The sequence below is a fragment of the Petaurus breviceps genome, unplaced genomic scaffold, assembly GCF_028583685.1.
Source record: "Petaurus breviceps papuanus isolate PSGF00001 unplaced genomic scaffold, PetGlider_PUasm1.0 91133, whole genome shotgun sequence".
NCBI lineage: Eukaryota > Metazoa > Chordata > Mammalia > Diprotodontia > Petauridae > Petaurus > Petaurus breviceps.
The window spans coordinates 101111688-101132871 of NW_027187419.1; the positions used below are offsets into that span (position 1 = coordinate 101111688).

At 41.0% G+C, this 21184-nt stretch overlaps 1 long non-coding RNA gene across 1 annotated transcript in view; it reads left to right on the forward strand.

Annotated features, from left to right (window-relative positions):
* Positions 1–21184, forward strand: part of LOC138155576 (uncharacterized) — a 76618-nt gene that overhangs the window by 22494 nt on the left and 32940 nt on the right. The window lies entirely within an intron of this gene.

The following is a 21184-nucleotide window of genomic DNA, read 5'->3' on the forward strand; positions in this document are numbered from 1 at the left end:
CTGTAAATCACAGGACTCTTCTAACCACAATAAATAAATCTTTTCAACATGGCTATACAGAGTGTTTTGTGTATTTAAAAATGCCCTGAGAATGTCTTGCCAAAAGGTGGGGGGTGGAGGGTGGATTTTATGTATTCCACCCATCTGGTTCATCTTAATCCTTCAGGATAAGGAATCCAGACAAGCATACAATAGTTGTAATGTAATAATTCGGCAGCCGCTTGGCTCATCACCACCACAACCCCTTGCCTTGGTTTCCCACCTAAATGGTATGCAAGCAGTTGCGAAGACTGGGGGAAGGGAGACTGGGAAGACGGAGACAAGAAGATGGGGTCTGGCCCTCCCTCCTTTTCCAGGAGCAGCCAAGTACTAGCAACCTAAGCAGCCTCCTTATGACTCAGTCCTCTCAGTGAGGTCTGCTTCATTTGCGCAGTAATAGTTAAGCCTGCCTCTTCCAGGGTGTTTTGCTGCAGGCAGTAATCTTTTCTGTACCAGCACATTTGGATTTGGACTGTTCAAGTTAGAGGTCTTGGCTTCTGGCTGGTTCTGGCTTCACACATGGCTCCATCCACATTTCCCTCATTTGGCTGGCTTGTGGGGAATTGTCTTGGGTTCTTGACATCCCAGGTGATCTTGTAATTATCTCTCAGACAGGGATGAATTAGTGGAAAGGCTGATAGAACAGAAGAAATGCTTTTTGTGGAATTAATTATAGTAGCTCTCAGCCCCTAGCCCCCTCCCTCAAATCAGTGATATAGCAAGTTGGAAATGTTCAGTGGCCTCTTCCATGCACACAGTGTCTTAACATGACCTTTGCACACACCTTGATGTTAGGCATTCTGTGCTCAGAATACAGATTAGAGAACTCACATTCCCTTCCTCCCTACCCCTGGGTCCCTGTGGTACTTCAGGAGGGATGTTATTCAATGACTGATCGAATGCAAGGATGATCTAATCTGTGAATATCTTTCCATTCTCCACTGAGGTAGCAAGAAAAAGTGCTGGATTTGGAATTGAGAGACCTGGGTTCCAGGCTTGGCACTGTTGTCTCCTATGTGATAGTGTATGAACCATGTGACTTTTCTGAATCTAAGGAACCTGAAAATGGGATAAGCATTCCTAAACAGGATTGAATGAGATAATTTATGTAAAGCATCTTGGAACTAGGAGGAGCTATGTGTTATAATTATTATTTGTTTAGTAAGAGAAATATGACCTAGCAAGGTACTTTGCACATAATGGTTAATATGAGTGACCATTTTAGAGCTAAAGAGTCTTGGCTTAGATCAGAGGTTCTTAACCTGGGGGTCCATGGACTTAAAAAAATTTATATGTATATATATATATATATATATATATATATAAACTGTATTTTAATATCATTGGTTTTTTTTTTTTGGTAATTCTCTATATTTTAGTTTTGTGTATTTTAAAAACATTATTCTTAGAAGCAGGGGACATGGGCTTCACCAGACTGTCAGAGGGGTCCCTAACAAAAGAAAGGTTAAGAACTCCTGGTCTGGATAATTCTTTTGTGTGGGTCTTTGAATTTTCAGAGAGTGGCTGTGGTTAGGCTTTGTACTCAGGGTAGGTTCTCATTAACCTGGGTTATATATTCTGGTCTTTAGGTAGGGGAATAGACTAGGGTGGGAATGTTCCAAGGTTCCAGCTATCCTGATGATTCAATGTAATTGTTCTTTTATGGGAAGTTGTTAACTAAAGACCAAAGCATCATAAACATATCTGTTTATATAACTCTCACTAACTTTTTCTTTTTTTTTTTCTAAACTTAAGTAAAACCTGAAGGGTGGTAGTGGGAGGTCTAGGTTTCTTTTCTCCCTCTTTATCTCTCATTCTATGTGTCTGTATCTTTCCCCCTCCTTTTCTTTTCTCTCTCTCTCTCTCCATACACACACACACACACACACACGCATACACACATACATAATGAACATATGTATATATAATTTTTTTGGTAGGATGGTAGTTCTCAAGGCAATAAATTGTGAAATGCTGTCAAAGTGACTTTGAGGAAATAGCCTTGACCTGATTCTTTCCTGGTATCACTTTCTATGCTCACGGTGGTCAGCTAGACCAATATCATGGTGAAGAACATTACTTTGGAGAGGTGATTGGCATTTCAGCTGTCAGATGCACTGTGTGAGGTCAGAAGGACCGTGGGTTGCATTCCCACAGAGTTTCCTGCTGCTGACCCTCAGCTTTATGTTTTTGCTGGCAATTAAACAATCTCAGAGAGAGAACCACCACCCCAGATGATGGAAGGAGTAAGCCACAAGGCCTGTATGTGCAGAGGAATAGCTAGAGAGAGAGAAGATCTGAAAGTCAGGACGAGTGCAGTGAGCTAATACTGTTTGTAGAGGCCAAAGGCCTGCCTATCCAACTCCTTCAGTGAAGCCCATGGTGACTGGATTTCTTCGATTGAATTCAAAGAGTTGTCTTAAGATTTATAAAGCATTTTGCATGCATTATCTCATTCAAAGCACACAACAACCATGTGATTGGTTCTATAGGTATGATTATCTCTATCTTCCAGATGATGAAACTGAGGTTGTGGTTTAATAATAAAAATAAGTAACAATTATATACTTTCCTAAGGTTTGTAAGGTACTTTACAAATATTATCTGGTTTGATCTCATAACAATACCATGAGGTTAATACTATCATTATTTGGACAGCTAGGTGGTGTTGAATCTCTATAGTGCCAAGTCTGGAGTCAGGTAGGTTCATCTTCCCGAGTTCAAGTCTGGCCTCAGACACTTACTAGCTGTGTGACCCTAGGCAAGTCACTTAACCCTGTTTGCCTCAGTTCCTTACCTATAAAATGAACTGGAGAAGGAAATGGTAAATGGGGTCATGAAGAGTTAGACATGACTGAACAAGACAAGAATTATTATTATACTCATTTTACAGATAAGAAAACTGACACAGACAAAGGTTAAGTGTCTTGCCCAGGTCAGTAACTGTCTAAGCCACTCAGGTCTTCCTGACTCCAGGTCTAACACCCTCCCTGCTTAGCACCACCTAGCTGCCAATGACATTTGCTGGTGGTCACAAAATTAGTAAATGTCAGTGGGAGAGCAGTAACTAGCACTTTTGGCTTCTGGGGCAAGTAGCATAAGAGGTAAAAGCTAATTAATTTTTTAAAGTCAGATTCTGTTTTGGGGACTAGGAATTCCAAGGTGCTAACCTGCAAAGGGAGACTATGGAGTTAGTTTCTTGCAATGTGTCTTGAAAAAATAAACGTTTGAAGAGGGAAAAATCCCATATGTGAGATGTATATTACAGCTATTAATTTATTCCCTTCATGATTGTCAGCTTTTTGTAACATGCATATGATGAAGTTGACTAATTTTTAAAAAAAGTCTTTAGCTTTCTAATTAATACATAGCTTCCTACAATGTATTTTCATTAACATTCCCTTGAAATGCATTTATATTTCAGGGAGTACTATTGTTATTTCTAAACTGTATATGTATTAACTCTCTCTCCTGTGGGTGGAGACTCTGGGACATTGGGAGGCTACTGGTAGAGAGCAGAGTTAGACTGGTCCAGGGACGAGTTTACCTGGGGGTGCAGCCACTGAGGGAGAAACTCAAAGCTGGTTGCTTCCTATTTTAATTAATTATTCTCACAGACCAGGTGTTAAAATCAGTTATTTCTATGTTTCCAAAATAGCACAAGTGCTTCCAACACCCTCTAAATATTAGTACCCTGGGATGAAATCCCAGTCACTCTGTCCTAGTTACAGGTTTGCTCAGAAACAGAACTTACACTCATGTCTTTCCTTATTCCAAATTTAGTGCTCTTTCTACTGTACCACAATCCTATCTCTTAGACTCAATTCAATTCAGAGCTTTTATAGGATGTAGAACTAAAAGGGACTTTGAGGTTATCTAGTTTAAATCCCTCTTTCATTGATGAAGAAATTGAGGAAAGAAGAAAGGAAATAAGCATTTATTGAGTGTTTGCTATGTAGACAGGTCCTGGGCTAAGTACTTTACAAATATCATTTCATCTGGCCCTCATTTATAATTTTTTCCCTCTTCAAAAGTTTATGTTTTCAAGACACATTACAAGAAATTAACTCCATAGTCTCCCTCTGCAGGATGGCACCTGGAAATTTCTAGCCCCCCAAACTGAATCTGACATGTCTGTCTGTATGTGTGTACATGTATGTATATAATATACATATATACACACATGTGCACACACATATATGTATATTATGTATGTCTATAATACAATCCTGGGAAGTAGGTGCATTTTAGAGTTGAGGAAACTGAGACAGAGAAATATTAAGTAGCTTACCGGGGTTACATAGCTAGTAAGTATCTGAGATTGGACTTGAACTTAAGTCCTCTGGATTCCAGTGCTCTATCCCCTATGCCATTTAGTTGCCTAGGGCAGAAAGAAGTATGTAGCAGATCTGGAATTTGAACACTGGCAAGTAAGTCACTTAACCCTGTTTGCCTCAGTTTCCTCATCTGTAAAATGACATGGAGAAGGAAATGACAAGCGGCTCTGCCAAGAAAACCCCAAATGGGGTCACAGAGAGTAAGATATGACTGAAACAAATGAATTAATAAAAAAATAAGCCCACCTGTCACCATATCTACTGTGCTTATCAGTATGTTGAATTCTGTTCACTTTATTTCACTTCAATACAATTCCACCTAACAAACATATACTAGGCTCCTACTGTGTGTAAGCAACATCGGATTAGGGTCTGAAAGAGGTACAAATATTAGATAAGAGGGGGTGCCTGTCCTCATGGTGCTTACAGTCTAGTAGTGGAGCCTATTTTTCTCATATCTGAGCACTTACAGACTACCTGGGGTGGAGAATCTGCAGCCTCAAGGTCATGTGTGGCCCTCTTGTTCTGTGGAGTTTGGATTCAGGGGCCATACTTGTGGACCTAGAGAGCCACATGTGGCCTTGAGGTGCCAGTTTCCCATCCCTGGTCTACACTATACTTAACTAAAGTAAAAGAAAAAAACAACACATCTAGTACTTATCAAACACTTCCTTTGTTCAAGGCACCATACAAGCTTGGTGGGGTTAAGCAGAAAAATATGATCAAGACAAAGTGGCTTGGAGAAAAGAGTACAGCATAAGGAGTTAAAAGACCTAGTTTCTAGTCCTGGATCCTTTACTTACCAATCATGTTATTTAGCCTTTCTGAGCCTCAGTTTCCTTATCCATAAAATGGGAAAAATAGGGTCAGTTAGGTGGCGCAGTGAATAGAGCACTGGCCCTGGAGTCAGGAGGACCTGAGTTCAAATTTGACCTCAGACACTTAACACTTACTAGCTGTGTGTGCTTGGGCAGGTCACTTAACCCCAATTGCCCTGCATTCCCCCCTCCAAAAAAACAAAACAAAACAAAAATGGGAAAAATAATAGATGTCTTACCTATAGCTCACAGGATTGTTGTGAGGACCAAAGAAAATCATTGCAATATGAATTGAATTTAAAGATCCCCCTGTATTGGCTTGGTTTTCAAATTGATTGTGTTAAAACCCAGAGCTTGTGAATCCCACTTGTGGGATGGACTTGTTGACGTGAAAAGAGAGGGCTGAACTGGGAGGAGCTGGTAATATAGATTTGGAGGGACACAAGAGAGAGGCACAAGAACTTTTTGGAAGCAGCACCTTGGAGGAAGAGAGAGACTGAGAGGATAGCTGAGGGCCACTTTGAATTGCCCAGGACTTTTGAGAGCTGCCACCCAGAGCTGCCAAGGACTGAAGAGACATAGCTGTTATGCTGGTACTTTGTCTGTCTGTTTTGATGTTGTTTTGCCAGATCTGTACACTGGTGAAAGGCAGTGCTGTTGTTGCAGGGGTCTGGGAACCTTTCTGTTGGTTCAGAAGCCCTGAAGAAGGATTTTCTTGTTGTACCATGTTTCCCCGATAATAAGACCTATCCTGAAAATAAGCCCTCCCCTTACTGTGTAAGATTCCTCTAAAATAAGCCCTCCCCCGAAAATAAGCCCTATTGAGATTGCTACTGTAGTGAAGGTGATCCCCTGCGCTACACGCTACATTACAGTACCCTCTGTATGCACCGTTCCCCCCCCCATGGGTGAAACGCATGCCATGCGTTTGAGCTGCATCCAATCAGAGCTGTAGCAGTGAGCGCGTCATCCTGTTCTTCCCCAGCGATTTGCTTATTGAATAAAGGTACATTTTTTTGTTCACATTTACCTGTTTATTAAAATTGCTGTCAATGTTCATTAAAATAAGCCTTCCCCTGAAAATAAGCCCTCTGGTGTTTTTCTGTCCAAAAAAAATAATAAGACAGTGTCTTATTATCGGGGAAACACGGGATGTTTACAGAAATCCTGGAAGAGGGTTTTGCTAATGTTTTCAGGGGCCCTAGGACTGTTCTGCAGACAGAGAATGAATTAATAAAGAGACTGGCAATGTATCTTGTGGCCTTGCTAAACTTTGTCTCCCCAGGAACAAAGATTGCTGGGAACTTGCCTCATGTAAGATGAAGAAAAGACCTCCATTTGGGTATTAAATGCTGTGCTTAAGCTTGTTGTAACTCTGGGGTAGATTCAATTGTGATCCAAGGGTGGGGAACTTTTTACCTTTTTGTGCTCTGTGATTGAACAAATGAATGTACTTTACTTATGATTGGAAACTAATCTCCATTTGAGAACAGGGGCTTTGTGATGGACTAAATGAATGTACAGCCTAGGGGTGGAGTAGTATTTAGAAGAGGGACTTTGTGATTGATTAAATGAATGTAATGTTCAGGGGTGGGGTAGTACTTGACTAAATGACGCTTGGTAAATGCTGTATTTTGAATTATGCTATATGTTGATTCTCTCTGTTCTTAATTTGTCATCGAATAAAATGGAGAGCACCTATGCTGGTATTTTGAATGTTGGGAAGTTGCCTTTGCTTGGCATTACATTACAATCATAAATGTGAAAGCACTTAGTAAAATGATTTTTTAAAAATCATCAGAAAGTTAGTGATTGAATATTACAACATGGGCTCTGCCCTCAAGGATCTTAGAACCTAGTTGGTGTAACAAGACAGGACCATTTCATGAGTTTTCCACCTTCATGCTTTTGCTCAAGGTTTTCTTCCCTCATGTACTGCCCATGTCTACCTGTTGAAATTGATTCATTTTTTCAGGTCCCCACAAATGCCACCTGCTCCATGAAATCTCCTTTGGTTGCCCCAGATGGATTCATTCCTCTGTGATAGCACTTTTTGTACCTCTTTTTTTCTTTTTTGGAGGGAGGAAGGCAGGGTAACTGGGGTTAAGTGACTTGCTCAAGGTCACACAGCTAGTAAATGTTAAGTGTCTGAGGCCAGATTTGAACCCAGGTCCTCCTGATTCCAGGGCTGGCACTTTACTCACTGTGCCACCTAGCTGCCCCTATACCTATTTTATACACTTATCAAATTTTAGTTATTTGAGTCTATGTTTTTATCTCTCCTACTAGAATGTAAGCTTGTTGAGGGTAGTGGTATAATAGAATAATTTGGAGCTAAGAGAGACCTGCATTCAAGTCTTAGCTCTGAAACTTATTAGCTCTGTGACCATGGGCAAATTACTTAACCTCTCTGATGAGACTCAGTTTCTTCCTCTGTAAAATGGGCATGATAATAATATTGCAGTCCCCACTTCATTACATTGTTGGGAGGAACAAAGACGGTAATTTATTTAAGTGCTAGATTCATGTCATCTATTATTTCTCTTTCATCTCCAAGAGCCACTGCTTTGCATATAGTAGGCTTATAATAAAGACAAAATGGTGGTTGAATTTAAGACATTTTACTGTCTTGATCTATCTTATCCTTTTAGCTCTACCTCCTACTGCTTCCCTTCCTGAATATTCACCTTTAGCCAAACTGGTTTATTCACTGTCCTCCAAATACATTTCCTACTTTCTTATTTGATTCACCATATTTTCTCCCAAGATTTTCTCTTCCAAGGAGAATTGTTTTTGGTTTGGCAAAGACAAATCAAAAATGGTTTAAGGGCCCGGATTCCCAAGATATGTGAAGAGAGGATAAGAGCACGTATCTGCCCTCAATAAGCACAAATCAGCCAGACTGAATGAATTTCTTCCCAGCATACTGAGAAAACTCACACATGTAATTGTTAAGCCATAGCTAGTGATCCTTGAAAAACTGAGGAAAACATAAGAGGTGCTTCAGGCCTGGAGATAGGTAATAGGAGGATGAGGACTGAGAAGAGGCCATTGAATTCAGCAATTAGGAGGTCATCAGCCACTTTAGAGAGAGAACAGTTTCAGGAGAGTAGTGGGGATGGAAGCCAGATTGAAAGGGATTGTGTGAATGGTCGATGAGAAAGGGGAGGCAGCAAATGTAGATGTTTCTTTCAAGAAGTTTGGCAGTGGGGGCAGCTAGGTGGCGCAGTGAGTAAAACGCTGCCCCCGGAGTCAGGAGGGCCCAAGTTCAGTTCTGGCCTCAGACACTTAACACCCACCCACCCACACACACACACACACAAAACTAGCCATGTAACCTTGGGCAAGTTACTTAACCCCAATTGCCCTACCAAAAAAAAGCAAAAAAAAAAAAAAAAGTTTGGCAGTGAAAGGGAGAAGAGAGATTAATAGAACAGGAATGATTAAGGGACATTTTTTAAGGGATAGGAAAACCTGGTCATGGAAGGGTATTTAGAGCGGAAACTGAAAAAACATTAGGGTTTTTTGAACAGGAGAATGACACATATGCTGCGCGCATTGCTCTTTATTTCATGTGTAAGATTCTAACTTCCTCGATTCGATAGAAGTTCCTTGAAGGCCGAGACCACATTTTGTTTCCCTTGTATCTCCCCTCCCCCACTCCCCTTAGTGCCTACCATCCTTCAGGCCCCACAGAGGTGCTGAATACTTGTTTGTTTATGAATTTTCCAGTGAGGAGAACATCATCTCACACTTAAATGAAAGAAGGTGGTAATGCTGAGGAAAGGTAACTGGTGATATGCCAGCCTTCATAGCTCCATATCCTCGTTAAGAGTAGAAATAATGAAAGTGTCAGTCATGGGGTGGCAGGGAAGGGAAGGGGGAAGCAGAGGACCACAGTTGGGGCCATGTATCAGAAGTGAGTTCTGTAGGTTCTCTCTGAACCTGGGTCAGGGGAACCAGAACGGGTATTAAGCTAGGTGCATTGTACCTTAAAGCCCAGTCAAACAAGCCCATCTTTTGAGAAGTAAAGGATGTAGTGTGTGGGATAGTGAGGGAGCAAATGATTAACTAGGGCTCTATTTGGCAGGTGAGGTCTGGGTTTTCTTTATCCTTCCCCCTCACTCTTTGTTTACATGATTTTGGCTAAGGCTGTGTAAGAGGCAGGCAGTGACTTGGGGGTATGGCTGCATCCCTCTTGAGTGTGTCTGTATGGGGTCTAATCTCAGCCCTGTGATGCTTTGGACCAGCACACGGAGTGTGTCAGAGGAGATCCCAGGGATGATGATGTGATGTCCTATAGAATCAACCTGAAGCATAATCTTCCATCTTCCCCACTGGAGCCCCATTTCTCATCACCAGGATAGGTTGCCTAGAGGAGGATACCCTTTGGGATAGCAGGTTATACCACAAGCAAACAACTTCCTACTCCTCCCATCTTTCCACTCCTTTCCAAGAGCGGGGACTATGGTTGGGGCTTCCCACCTGAGATGGAATTTTAATTCGTGATTATTCTTTTCCCTGTGTCCCCATTCATTTGTAGTTGCTTTGGAGACTTAGAGAAAGTCTCCCAGAAGAGGAAGATCAGCCAGTGATGCTGAAAACAATGTTTTTTTGTTCTTTATTTTTAAAAAAGACTAATGACATCTTAGGTAATGTCTTGACTTATGTGTGAATTGGATTTAAGTGAGGCAGAGTTGAACAAAGTCATCAACCTCACTCTGTCTTCCTGAGTCATCAAAGTCCAGTGGCAAGACAAAAGAAAGTCAAGAGGACTGTCTATGGGCCAGGATGCAGTGGATGACCTTGGTGTCTTCAATGCCTGACCAAGCTCTAAGCACTCTATAGCACCTGCTTCAGTGGCCTTCCTGGCTATTGGAACAAATTATTCTCAATCACCCATTTAGCTGGGGGAAATCTTCACATACTTGGGGTAGATGGTCTCCTAACTCACTGACAAGTTTGAGGCCTCATGGGTTCCCCCAACCTAGTTTAGGCCCTCTGCTGAGATGGCTTACCTCGGTGTGTGCTATAGCTTCTTGGAGTCACAAATGAGAGTTGGGTGAATTGTAGGGACCAAAGGTAGAAGAGCAGCACTGAAAAGGGCTCAGTACTCCTCACACCAGAAGTGTTAGTCTTCCAGAATACCCCTACACCCCTTATGAAAGCAATTTGCCCTTACTAAAAGTGCTGTTTAACTCACAAGGGAAGGCATAGGCTTGACTTGAGATATCTGAGGGTAGATGGGGTCAATCAAAGATATAGCTTAGGGAAGTGATTTAACTTCAGGTGGTAAATCTTTGGGCTATGGCAGGAACAAAAGGAAGTCAATAGTCCAGTGAAAGGCCACCCTCCAACCTTAGCACCTCCAACTTATGCCAAGCATTTGTAACTCCATGTAATATAATAGGAGTGGTCTTTGTCTTTCACATATCAGGGCATCTCAGAGCAAAGACAGAAGCTTTCTGGATCATATCACATCACATCTGATCAGTTCTCTTGGGGATATTGTTTTAAGTCAGTTTTAGTATCCCTTAGCTTGCAGCAGTTACTTTGGCTTTAGATGAAATTTTAATGAAGTTGTAGTGAGTGGAGAGAAATCCATAGATCTAAGGAAAAATATTAGGGACTTCAGTAAAGATGAAACTAGGGTAAAAGTCAAAATGGGACTTTGACATTAAAGAGAATGCATATATTATAGACTATGCCCAGTGTATAGTCTAATGGGAAGAATATTAGACTGTACATTCAAAGACCTGGGTTCTAGGCCTAGCTCTGCCACTTGTAATGTGGCCTTAGCCAAATCACTTGATCTCTTGGGGCCTGTTTTCTCATCTGTAAACTATTAGCTCTATATATTTTATAGGGTTATGATGAAAATCAAATGAGATAATACACACACACACACACACACACACATATATATATATACATATATGATTTGAAAACTTTAATGCACTCTACAAATTGTCAAGATATTTGGAGACATCCTGTTTTTCAGAGCTAAGACCCAATAAGCAGGCTGTGCCCTGAGTTTGGCATAACAACAATCCTTTGTGCTCTGGACGATCTCATGCTCCGGCAAAGTGTGTCGTCTTGACCAGCATCAGGTGTTGACTGACGGATTTATGTTTTTCATATTAAACAAGAACTGTTTAGATTTGACGGAGCTCCCCCTATTTCCCAGCAACTTAAGAGCCAGAAGTAGGTGACATGCTGCAGCCTAAAACCATCCATCACACTCCCTTTTTCTTGTAACTGCCAAATGAACCTAACTAGGTACTGTACTCCTGTTCCTGCCATGCTAACTCTGGTTCTGTACTACCCACTGAATGGTCACAAGGCCCAACAATCCTTACACAACTTAGGTGCTGTTCCCATGGGACCCAAGAATGCCTGTATTGTCCCAAGAAATGTCAACCAAGGGAATGGCTACGTAAGACCCAAGAATGATTGTGCTGTGGTTCAGTCCCTTTGTAGTTTTCATGTATATAAGCCCTACCACTGCCACAGCAAATTAAGTTGTCATACTTAGGGGGGCTTCACTTGTAAGCATTTTCTTCATTCTGAAATTAATTAAACCACTACTTGATTCCTGACACACATGCCTCTGGCCTGCTTTGTTTGGCTCTAGCCATTCACAGGTTAGAGGCAGGTTCTGGTCTGGTTAACAAAAAGTAAGAGTTTACTTTTAGTTGTCTACAGGAAATGTTTTAAGAATGAAATCATTCTAAAATGTGATTTCAGATATGTCATCAATGAAACCAAATGGTCTCATTAGTGGAAATGGCTTCAGGAAAGCCACCGTCATTAATGTGTTCAATGAAAAATCACCCATAAATATGGAAATCTGAAAATGTTAGGAAAGTACTGGTTGTCGAAAGAAAGATGGGTGATGTAATGACAGGTGTAGACAGAAGTGTGGTGATCCTCTTGGAATCTAGCAAAAGGAGAACTGGAAAATAAGAATTACTTAGTTTATCTCTTACACTGCCCAGAGTAATGCTGTATCTCAGGGGAACAGAAATGTTCCTTCCTTGCAGAGGAATACAAATAGGAAAAGGCAATTCAATAGGCTTTACTGTGGCCTTTCAGGTAAGCTACTTCCCTTTCTCTTTAAATCTATTCTTACTAAGCAATATTAGGATTATTAATTTTACTTCAGTTACGTCAGTACAAAGGAGTGGTTATGGTTGGGCAAACATAATAGAAAATCAGTTTGTGGGGAGTTGAGAATGATCTAGACTTGGAGTCAGTGAAACTGGGTTCGAATTCCACCTTTGGTCTACATAAAGCCTGTGTGATCTTGAGCAGGTCACTCCCCCATCCTGGGCCTCAGTTTTCCCATCTGTAAAATTAGTCTAGCTTTGGTAGTGTTATGCTTCTAGAAGTATATGGGTTAAAGGGCAAAAGCTTGGTGAGTATACCAGTTATTCCCTCTTGGCTGGCCCCCCACCCTCATGTGGGCTTTGCTCTTTGTTCTCAACTCCTTTCAGATTTAACTTTCTAGTCATCATCTTTGCATTTATCCCATAGGGGAGGAATTTTCTTAAATGATGATGGACAATGGGAAAAATATAAAGGGTCTAAAACAACTCTCTTTTTTCTTTTCCTCCCAGCAGGATTTCTAACCTCAGACTTCTGCCCAGAGGATACTGGCGTCCACATATTGTCTACTTTGGTAGGCTATACAAATATGAATAACTAAAATCTATTTTATTCAATTCAAATCCCCAACTGGTAGTCCTGGTGAAAGACAAATTATATCTCTCTCTTTCGAGAATATGTATCACAGTATAACATGTCCTATTTACTCTCTTCTATATGATTTACCATCCATCCCCACCTTACCTCTTCAACGTAACCTCCAAGGGCACACACGTGATCAGTACTGAAATGAATAACAATGCTATATTAGAAAAACAGGTTTCTTTTTAAAATAAATGATAAAAAGACTTATAGAAAACAAACTCTTGTGTGAACTGATCCAACCATTCTGGAGAGCAATCTGGATCTATGCCCAAAGGGCTATAAAACTGTGCATATCCTTTGATCCAGCTATACCACTACTAGGTCTGTGCCCCAAAGAGATCATAAAAATAGGAAAAGTACCCACACGCACAAAAATATTTATAGAAGCTCTTTTGTGGTGGCAAAGAACTGGAAATTGGAGGGATGCCCATCAATTGGGGAATGGCTGAATAAGTTGTGGTATATTAAAGTTATGGAAAGCTATTGTTCCATAAGAAATGATGAACAGATGGACTTCAGAAAAGCCTGGAAAGACTTGCATGAACTGATGATGAGTGAAGTGAGCAGAACCAGGAGAACATTGTACACAGCAACAGTAACATTGTGTGATGACTAACTTTGATAGACTTAGCTCTTCTTAGCAATGCAAGGATCTAAGACAATTCCAAAAGGCTCATGTTGGAAAATGCTGTTCACATCCAGAGAAAGAATTACAGAATCTGAATACAGATTGAAGCATACTATTTGCTCTCTCTCTCTTTTCGTTTCTTCCTTCTTGTGGTTCCTCCCATTGGTTCGAATTCTTCTTTACTAAATAACTAATGTGAAAATATGTTTAACATGAATGTGTATGTAGAGCTTATATCAGATTGCATGCTGTCTTGGGGAGGGGAGAGGAGAGAAAGGGGAAGAAAATTTAGAACTCAAACTCTTATAGAAATGAATGTTGAAAACTAAAAATTAATTAATTACAAAACCCCAGACTCGTAAATAAGTAAAAACTGGGGATACATCTTGGCACTCTCTTAGGAAGACACAAGACTTGAGAGTGAAGCAAAGAGAAAAAATACTGGGATGTCAGCAGCTGTTGTCCAGATACTATGGATGGCTATGACTACTCTTCTCCCATTTCTCTTTTTTAATTTTCTTTTAAAAAAATTTGTTTTATTCTGAACTTAAGAAATAAAACAGGCATTTCCATATCATAGAAAAATAGAAAAAAAGATGATGGAACTGCAAATCTATTATGTACAACTTGCTATTCCTTTTAAATATATGATAAAGTTATCATGTCATTTTTTTCTTTTTTTTTTTAACTCCCCTCACCCCCAGTCTAGAGATGTTTACCACTAGGCACAAACCTGTATATATGTGTAAAATCATTGTATACATACTTCTATTTATTTTTTCTTTCTCTGAATGCAGATGGTATCTTCCATCATATGTCCTTTGTAGTTGGTTTGGGTATTTATAATAGTCAAAAATGACTTCTTTTCATCTTGACCTTCTCTCCCCACTTCCCTTTGCCCATGTGATGGTGGGTGAGGGTGGCAGTAGGGCCTGCAGAGTAATTTAGGCACCTTGTACTTTCTGTTGTCAGTTATCACCTCTCCTAAGGTTTCTGTTCTCTCTCCTCCTCTAGGATGAAGAGAAAGGGAGATTTTCATTTCAGACATAATGTTTCCCCCATAGTCCTTGAATAGGAATACACTGAGAAATCCTGTTTAGCAGGCATCCAACTCAGCTGTACTCCAAATATTTGAGGAAAGAAAGGGATGCTACACGAAAGGGCTGGGATGTATTACCTGTATGACCTTTGACAGGTCATTTGTCCTTTCTTGTCTCAATTTCCTCCTCTGTGCAGTGAGGGGATTGGCACAACTGACTTCGAAGGTCCCTTCCACTCTAAATATGAGATCCTAAGAATTTTATCTTGCAACTCAACTTGGCTTTGGGCCTTATATTAATGTTGGGCAAGTTTGGATAGTGAGGTCTAGTGTTCCCAGGGTTACGTTGCTCTTGGTCGGAATCAACAAGACAGGGGACTGACTTGCTGCAGACACACAGAGTAGCTGCTGCATCTGCTTGGGCGATGCCTCACAAAGCTCTATATAAATGGCACCACAGCTTCCCGTCCTTTTTACAACTGGTAAGTCTCCCACTCAGGAGAATCGAGAAACTGTCTTTAGATTCTCAAAACAAATCACTTAAAGGCCCCTTTTAATGAATAGATGTGTACAACTCTTATGAAATCAATAATATGACATTAAGACTCCCAAAAAGGAGGGGGATCCCTCATCTAGGACAAAGGTTGTTCCAGGCCCCGAGGAGCCATGAATTTCCTGTCCTCTCAGGTCTTCCTTCCCATGGGTGCTGTGAAGGCATAGGGGTTTAAACTTCATAATGGGAAAGCACCAGACAAAGAAGTTTCACGGTCATTTTAGTAAAAGATTTATGGCTGACTCAAGAAAAAGCAGAAGTGTTGCTCACCAAAGCACATCTGTACAGCACATGGAGATCCTCCCATGGGGAGCTTTCTGCACTCATGATAAGAAAGCTGGAGTTGCCCCTTTCCTGGTGCCAGTTATAGACAACTGTGCAGCAAAGGTCAGAAGCCTTATGTGCTTGCTGAAGAAGCTGACCACCTGTTGTAGTTCCTGGAGCTGAGAGATAAAGAAAGAGGCCTTCATCTGCTGATAATGGGAATTCATTTTGCAAATAGTTACAAAATGTCTTGGACTAAACTGATGATCTTATTGTATTAATCTGAGCAGCTTCTGAAGAGGCAACTGTTTAACAGTAACACTGAATAACATTGTGGCAGAAAAGGAGAAGGTGGGGGGGAGGGACCGGAAGGAAGACATTTTACAGATGAGGAAACTGAGTGTCCAAGGTTACGAAGTTAGTAAATATTGGAGATGGAAGCCCTAATAGACATACTGTTGCTGTGTCTACACACAAAGCTAATAGGAAGTTGTCATTTGGTCACCTTGTATATTTTGTTACCGAGTCATTTCAGTGGTGTCCTATTCTTTGTGACCCCATTTGGGCCTTTCTTGGCAAAGATACTAGAGAAATTTGCCATAATCCTTTTTCAGCTCATTTAATACGAGGAAACTGAGGCAAACAGGGTTAAGTGACTTGCTCAGGGTCACACAGCTGGCAAGTTCCTGAGGCCAGATTTGAATGCATGAAGATGAGTGTTCTTGACTCCAGACCTGGCATTCTATCCACTGCACCACCTAATAGTACAATTATAATAGGTAACATTTATATAGTACTTACTGTGGCAGGTGCCCCACTAAATACTATACAATTATTTTCTCATTTGATCCTCACAGCCATCCTGCAGGGTAGGTACTATTATTATCTCCATTTTGCAGATGAGGAAACTGAGGCAGATTGAGGTTAAGTGACTTGCCCAGGGTCACATGGCTCGAAAACATACAAAACCAGATTTGAATTTAGGTCTTGTTGACTCTAGGCACAAGGAATGGTTAGAGTCCCTCAAGTGTAACCCCCTTATTCTACAAAGGGGGAAGCTGGAGCCCAGAAAGTTTGTGACTTGCCAAGTTTATCCAGAGCCAGGATTCAAACTCAAGTCTTTGGACTCCAGAGTCAGTTTTCTTTCCATTGGGCTATGGCACTTAATACAATTTTGAGGCATTGAGTTTAATGTTGATTTGATCTAAATGGACAAACAGGAATGTTCCAGAGGGGAAAATCCACAGCTTCTTGTCTAAATGGATGATGCTTGCTAGATCATGGGATCATAAATTTAGAGCTGAAGGGGCCTTAGTGGGCATCTAGTCCAATGCCTCCATTTTACAAATAATTATTGAATCTCTGTTTCATTTTGGTCTCTAGAAATGCAGCCCATTTTTCTTCATGGTTTGGAGTAGGGGTACTCCTTTGTTTTTGAGATTTTCATTGAATTATCATTAGGGAGAAAATTAACTGCAAATACATTTCTCCCTCTTTCTTTTAGGGATATGGGTAGAGAATGGACCTGGGATTTCATTGGTATAGGAAATTCTTGTAATGTTAATGGGATACAAGATCTTTCCCTCCCATTAATAAGGCCCATGTGGAGTCCATTAAGGGAAGCTGCCTTAGGGGAGGCTTGCTTGTAGGAAGGCTTTCATACCTTTTGCTAATTTCTAATTAGGCGCTGAGTCAAGAGGGTTGTGATGCCCTCTGGCTCTAAAAAGGGTATATATATTCTGGGGTTAGCATTTTGTTTTGAGGCTCACTCATTGGACGAGTGTTCTTATGATTTGACCAGATGAGACCCTGGGTAGCTTAATAGCTAATAGGAGCCCCCTGGCTTTGAAAAACCCCAGATGTTGGTGCTTTTCTCTCTGGTAACTATAAGTATATTGCGTTGGTCAGACAGTTGGATCCGTCTGTGGATGTGCGCCTATTTCTCAGACAGTTATAAGCTATGTCTGTTGGTGTTTATTTCTCTTGTATTTTCTCTATTTTCTTTGTCTGGATTTCCTCTGAAGTTCAGGGTGCTGATTTTCCCCCTGAACTAATGCATGTAATTTTAAAAGATTGTTGACTCTTTGAACAGCTCTCTTTCTTAGTAAAAAAGATCTAAGAACCTGGGCTAGCAGCCATCCTGAGTATGCCAGTGTGGCTGCTGCTGTACTCCCAGGTGAGTAAACTCCCTCTACCAATGGAGTTTGGTACCTTCTCTGCAACTTTTTGTCATAGAGAATTGCCTAGAGAGCACTTAACAACCTTATTGTTGTTCAGTTGTATTCAGTCATATCTGACTCTTCGTGACCCCATTTGGAGTTTTCTTGACAAAGATACTGGAGTGGCTTGACATTTCCTTTTCCAGCTCCTTTTACAGGTGAGAGAACTGAGGCAAACGAGGTTAAGTGACTTGCCCAGGGTCACACAGCTAGTAAGTATCTGTTGTTTGTCCTTTGTTCTCAAAGAGGACCATGACATCAGGAAGCTGTTGGTCCACTAAGTGTCTGAGGCCAAATCTAAACCCAGGAAGATGAGTCTTCCCTGACTTCAGGCCCAGCAGTCTATCCACTGCACCACCTAGCTGACAACTAGCCCAGGATGGGTCAGAGCCATGTCTGCATAGTGGATGGGGCACTAGACTTCAAGTCAGGAAGACCTTGGTTCAAATCTCATCTCACACACTTACTAGCTCTATGACCTTGGGAACTTTCTGGGTCTCAGTTGCCTTAACTGTAAAATTAGGGGTTTGGATTTGCCCTCTAAGACCCCTTCCAGTACTGATCCCATCTTTACTTCTATCCAACCAAAATTCCCAAGTCTAGTATTATCTAATGTAAAACACAACCACAAAACAAACGAAACAAAACACCCCCCCCAAATATTTATTAAGTGCCTACTGTATGTGGTAGACACAAGGGATTTAAAAAAGAAACAAGCAAACAACCTCACTCCTTCCCTTTAATAGTCCTTCTTCCACATCACGTATAGAGATAAGTATTTACATGTTCAGTTGAGCAAAAAGAAAGCACTAGCAATTAAGAGGATGAAGAAAACACTCATGAGGAAAGGAGCCATGAGCTGAAACCTGGGGACCTAAGAGGCCAGGGTGAGGAAGAGGGCTTATTAGACGCCAGGGACAGCCTGTTGTCCGCTCATTGTATACCATATAGTCCATCCCTTCCGATGAGAATTTTTGCATTAATGTGTATTTTAAAACTTCCCTTTTCTATTTCACTGCTGATGGAAGGGATGATTAAAAGGTACCATGATTACAGGATCATCCAATAAAAAAGAAATGGTTCTTCTCTTATCTATTCATTTTCCTCAACTCCCTAAATCCCCCTCCGATGTTGTCCGTCTGCAAAGGGAGTTAGCATTCTCTTGATGTGGCGGCCCACTCGCGGCTGCTCCCTGGGGCCATCCAATGGGAGCACTGTGCTGCCTGCTCTAATTGAAGCCTCTTAGAGAAGCTGGGGAAGAGGCTGGGTAATGATACTTCGATAAGACTTGGGCTCACAGCAGCTACAGGTTTCTCTGACTTTCAAATCGTGGCTTATTATTCCAGGGGCTGGAGAAAGCACAATGGAAAGCAGTTACATAAAGTAACTCTGAGGTGTATTGTGCAGAAGGCAAAGGGGTTCCAAATCTACCATTACAACAAAAGAGCAAAAATAAAGTGCTTTTTGTCAGTCGTGGAAAATTCTGTGCCCAAACTCCCCTCCACTTGGAAAGGATGAAGGGCTTTCACACTGTAAAAAAAAAATGGCTTTAGAGCTATGGCTCCATTCCAAGGTCAGGACCTGCTATCTGTGTATAGATGCCCACTTCCATGTGCTAAGCACGCTTGTGCATGTGTGCCAGTGTGCATGTATATAAACACACAATTGTGGACCACATGTATTTACCAAGAAAGATCTGGTGTGTTTGGGAAAGTCTCGTAGCTTTTTTCCTTCCTGGAAAAGCATAAAATGATGGTTTGTCATAGCACCGGGTACAAACAGGTGCGTTCTCATTTCTGTTTGTGTGGACCTGTGATTTCACTGAGGGGCGATGGGGGAGGGGAGGGAGACAACGCCTAGATTGGAAACTCCCTCTAGTGGTGCATATTGTCTTGTCTGTGATTCATAGCATTGGGGAGATAGCTGAGGGCACTGGGAGATTAACTGACCACTAGAATCACACAGCCAGTAGATTTCACAGATAGTACTTGAACCCAGGTCTTTCTGACTCTAAGCCTGACTATATCTACTGTCTGAAGCTGCCTCTCCTTCCTTTCAATTACCCTCTGTAATGATAGTTCTCTTTGTATAGATGTGTGTGTATGTGTGTGCTTATGCACATGTGTTTGTGTGTGTGTGTGTAAAATAACTGTGAGGAAGTAGCCATGTTTCCATTTGTGGGGAAATCTGGCAATGTATTACAAGAAAAGACTAGTGATATTCTTTTATCTGTGAATTCAGCTTGGCTATGACTGACAGAAAGAGTTGACACTTCCAAAGTCCTGTCCTGTCCTGTCTTGTACCAGATCACATGAAAAATGCAAAAGCTGAGTTTGGGGGTGGTTATGTACTCATTAATCCATGACTCCTGGACTGGAGAAGACTAGTTTGTGCTGGTCATGCTTACTGGGCTTGATTCATAGCTGGCTGCCACGTCTTACAGACAGCCACAGGGAAATGTCTTCATTAAATACCTTGAAAAAAGTAGAGTCTATTTGGATCAGAGACTGGGAGGAAAATAGGAGCAGTCAGCACAGAATTCTTGATATATTACACCTATCTCTTTCCCTCTAACTCTTCCTTCACATTTTTAATATCATTTAAACTGATTTTGCTACCTATTACCTGGATGACCTTATGTTCCTCATCTGTAAAATGAGAGGATTGAACTCAATGATCCCCAAGTTTCCTTCTAGTTTTATATCTGTGATCCAATGATCCAAAAACTTATAAGAGACTGAATTTGTGTGTGACATACCTTGCTAGTCCTATAGAATGTAAACTCCTGGAGGGCAGGAACTTTTTAAAATGCCTAATGGCTAGTACATAGTAGGTGCTTAATAAATATTTGGTGAAATGTGAGTGAGAACAGAAGGAAATGGAACAATATGTAATTATAATGACCAAGCTGGGACCTGAAGAAGAGTTGAGAAAATGCACTGTATTGTACAGAAGAAAGAGGCCCCCAGAGGTTCTGGAATCAGAGGACCTGGGTCAAATCCTATCAGTGATACCCACTACTAGTGTAAATCCTTGAGCAAGTCATTTACTTCTCTGTGCCTCAGTTTCCTTCTCTGTTAAAATGGAGAAATTAGACAAACTGGTCTCTGAGATTTCCCCTTCTGATCTTTCCAGCTCTAGACTTATGATTCTATACCTTCTGTCCCTTAGATGCAAAAGATGGGAACTATGGGTGTGGAATATTGAAGACACAGTTGATGTGTTGGTTAATTTTTTTCCCTCTTTCTTTTAAACTATTTCTTGGGCAGGTGAAGGAGAGAAGGAATATATTCAAAAACAAATATGATATAAATGTACACCAATACAAAAGACATCAATAAAAATAAAAGTTTAAAGATGTTTGCTGAATTTAATATGAGTTTTGCTTCTGAAATTCTTTGAGTGCTAAGGAAGAAACTCCTCTCTTCCCTATTACTAACTAAAGGTGCTGTTTGCAGGACATGTGGATGCATAGGCCTTAAACGTGCACAAACGTGAAACATAGTGCCTATAAAGAAAGGAACTCTGTTCTAGG